General features: G+C 36.8%; 1 long non-coding RNA gene across 1 annotated transcript; it reads left to right on the top strand.

The window, feature by feature from the left end:
- Positions 1-361: 361 nt before the first annotated feature.
- Positions 362-3,939, top strand: LOC103102714 (uncharacterized). The gene is made up of 3 exons (XR_001629213.2): positions 362-916; positions 2,299-2,486; positions 3,823-3,939. It is a non-coding gene; the product is annotated as an uncharacterized LOC103102714 (long non-coding RNA).
- Positions 3,940-4,177: the final 238 nt, after the last annotated feature.

Below are 4,177 nucleotides of genomic sequence, written 5' to 3'. Positions count from 1 at the left end.
AATGACTTTCCACTCTAACTTGTGCATATTTTATATCTATGTACACACATGTATAAATATGTATACATGCACACACATAAACATATACAAACACAGTTATGAACTTGCCTATACAAATGATATATGGTGCTACTCTTTAGGCTTGTATGTCATATAAACTACACATGTATGCTGTAATATTTATTGGGAAAGCAAATGGGATTATTGGAAAACAGGGGGATAATGGGAGGTCTGTATGGGGTAAGGAAGAGTTAAGGGGAGAGAGGGTATATTGCCTGGTGAGGCAAGGGAGGGAGATGCCCCCTGCTGAGAGGAAACAGCAGGGGTCCAATAAGGATGATTTGTCTTTGAATGACTGAAACTGAAGTTCAGTTTCCTCTATGACTAGAAAAGATAGTCCACTTATCTGACTGCGAATTCAAATAATATAAAGTTTAATAATCCAGTTGGAATTGGAGTTTTTCCTTAGCTTCAGAGTATAGGGCCAGGCCCTAGAGGCTGGCGGAGGGTTTGTCCCACTCCTTCTACTCTCGTTGTTCTAATTCAGAATCTTAGCAGTACACAGAAAGCAAACAAGAACAATTCTAACCTTTAAAAGCCTGTGTCTTTGGGCTGAAACAAGAAGAGCATGCCTCTCCAGACTGGGCTTAACAAGCTCCTCTCTCCTCCAATACCCAGAAGCAAGTCCCACACGACAGGAAGGAAGTGCTAGTCACAAGACCCAACTGCCACACCCAGCAGGAAGGAAGTGCTAGTCACAAGAGCCAACTGCCACTCCCAGTAGGGCCCTTCCCCCACAAACTGTCAGTCTTGTTTCCTTTCCACAAGCATGTGTCGCCAATAATCTAAAAATGATATTTGTATGTTTATGCTGAATGTTGGAGGGCATAAAGCCTCATCCCTGCATTATTTCCCGGTAAGGATTTTGAAATACCCTCCAAATTATATTCTGGGTTCCTGTGAACATCTGGGACATATACATAATCAGCAACGCAAAATGCCGAATGATATAGTTAATCATTCTGCACATATGTAGGTATCTGATACAACCTGTTCATATCAGCATCATAGCCAGCTAGCTTTAGTACACATGATAAAAAACAATGCACTATGCATAGTTGATAACATATATGACCACATTCTGTATGTTAGTCCCAGAACAAGGTCTCATTACATAAATTACCGATAATAGCATTTTATACATTAATAACATACAAGATGAACTAGTACATGCATGTAGAGTAATCATACATATACTTTAAAAAAATTTATAATAGTATATAAAACAAAAAAAGGGTGAGATAAATATACTGAATAGCAGAATGGAGCTCATATATACTTCATAGTAATATATGTTGAGATATGTACAAAGCACATACTAAAAGAGCTCTAGAAAATGTGTAACATTTGGCTCCAGTATAGGCCATTCTTCAAATATTACTGGTCACTGGCCAAACCTGCAGAACTTCCTTGACTCCTGAGCTTATGCATAGCCCATTGTGACCATTGCTAACCAGAGACCTACTGGCCATCAGTTCCAATCTTGAGCAGTAGAGTGACATAGCAGATAATCACCTTTCTCCTACTGTAATGATGTCTTTTCTTTTCTAGTTTTCTTAAAAGGAAAACTTTGTGATTCATTCTGTAAAGTACTAAATGGTATCGACTCTTTACCTACATGACAATGAATATATTATCATGCACTTTCTCATCTTACTTTTGTGTTCAGATGTGTTATCTCCATTACCAGAGTGTACATTTCCTGAGGGAAATTTCAGTGCTAGATTGAATCTCCATAGCATCAAGGACAAAGACTTGCACTTAATACCTAAGAAGTTTGTTTCCTAAAGTTTGTTGAATTAAGTCATTCATTTCAACATTCATTAATCAATTGCCTACTGTGTTATTTAATTTAAAATTTGTTTGTTATATTAAAATACCTAGGCAACTCCTTCCCTCCCCTCTCCTCACTGGAGAAGGTATCATCTGACAGTAAGATATATGTACATGTACATATTCGAGAAATGCTAAACAAGTTGGGGCATACAATTGTGATGGAATATCCATGCAATGTAAAAAATGATGAGCAGGTTAATGCTGGGAAAAAAAAAAACAAACTTGCAAAATTGTACCTGAAATTATGGAGAGTGAAATGAGTAGAACCCAGAAAGCATTATATACAGCTACAGAAAACAGATGAATGCCTTGCGTATATCCACCTCTAGAGAAAGATCTGATGAATACAAATTGCCTACTATTTGTAAGGCACTGGTCAGAGTACTGTTCTTTCAAACGCAGAAAGCAAAAATAACCTCATCTGCAAGAAAATAACATGCTACTGGGTGATACAAAATGTGAAGAGACAAGTAAATACCACAAAATTTGTGAAGGGAGAGGACGTTTACAATTCGGAAGATCCGGAAAGACTTCTAGCAACAGGTGGCACATGAACCAAATTCTGAAGGAAGTTATTCTAAATGAAGGAGGTAAGAAGATAATGCACTCACCTAGGTAAATTCAGAGAACCTCACCTCTAAGTTGGTTAGATGGTGGATGCTTATTTTTTGGCCAAAAATTTTTTTTAAGATCTCAGTCTTTTGTTTGTGATATATAATGCTAAGGATTACTCCCCACAGTGACAAAATTCATATGAATATAGGATAGCCCCCATAGATAATTTAAAATTAAAATATGCAAATATGAATTTATTATATCCCTAATATCCCTTCCAAAGCTCTTCTTCCTAATGTCCTCATTACTATGGAGAGTACCTTCATCTTCACAGCTCACCAGGCTCAAAAGCTTGGTGTCATCCTTGACTTCTCACACTCTTTTGCATCTCATATCCAATCAGGTGCCAATTCTCATCAATTCTACCTTCTCAACATCTCTCATCAATTCCTGCTTTTACTCATCTTACATGGCCACCACCTTTGTTCAGCCCTCAGTTTCCTAATATTTAGACATTGCAGTTATCTTCCAGTTAGCCTCCCTTCCTCAAATATCTCCCCACTCCAGTTCAATCTCCATGTGGTTGTGAAATTGACCTTCCTAAAGAATAGAAGAAAATATTTTGTTTTCAAAGCAGATGTGAAGCAAACTGAACAAGTGTTCATTTTCACAGGTGTTCCAGATGTAGAAGCCAAGCAAATTTTTGGTTGTTCTAATTTTTAGGAAATTATCTTTTTTTTCTTCTCTTCTTTCCTTATTTTTTCTTCTTTCTTGACTTCAAACTTAAAATAGCTGTTTTAGGGCTTCTACTCATTGCTCCTAGTATTCCTTTCTGAGGCCAACCAGTAAAAGGCTAATTCCCCTCCAGCATGAGATTCTTTGAAATGTATGAAGTCAGTAACCATGCCCCTTCAGTTTTCCTGTAATTTGTCTGGTGTAATCATTTAAAATTACTTCTCCAAGTCATAATGTAACAGACCTAAGATCCTTTACCATCCTGTTTTCCTTTCTCTGGAGACTCTTTGATTTGTAAAGGTTCTTTTTGATATGCAGTACTCCAAAAAAAACCCATTAAACAACCATTAGATACTTTATTATTGACTGACATCAGATCCAGTATATAACAGCAGTAGCACAGTGTCATTGAAAGAATGCTGTATTTGTCCTTAGAAAAATATGAGGTGGAATCTAGGTTCTAACACATACTACTTATGTAATTCACTAAAACTCTGTAAAATTCTGTTGCTTCATTTGTTCAGGAAAAAAATAAAAAGGTGAGGTCAGGATTTGCATTTCATTAGGATCATCAGATAATATATTTAGAGCTGATAGGAACCTTTAAAATCTAAAGCTAAAATCTTTCTCTTTCAGATGAGTCAAGAAAGAAACAAGGAGACTAAGAGAATTGGCCAGGTTCACACAGCTAGAAAGTATCTAAGGTGGGATTTGAAATCTGTTATTTCTGATTCTGAAGTCATTTCCTTTTCCACAAAGCTAAACTGATCCCATTATTCCTAAGATATTTGCTATCTTTCAATCCTAGGATACTTTGTTATTGTTGTGGTAGTTGTGTCATTGTTCGATCTTTTCTGATTGGTTGTGATTGTTGCAATCTTTTCTGATTGTGACCCCATTTAGGATTTTCTTGCCAAAGATGCTGGATTGGTTTGTCTTTTCCTTCTCCAGCTCATTTTACAGAGGAGGAATTGAGGCAAAGGGGGTCCAA

This window comes from Monodelphis domestica, chromosome 3, assembly GCF_027887165.1.
Source record: "Monodelphis domestica isolate mMonDom1 chromosome 3, mMonDom1.pri, whole genome shotgun sequence".
In the NCBI taxonomy this organism is placed as follows: Eukaryota; Metazoa; Chordata; class Mammalia; order Didelphimorphia; family Didelphidae; genus Monodelphis; species Monodelphis domestica.
This window is presented reverse-complemented; position numbering and strand designations above follow the sequence as displayed.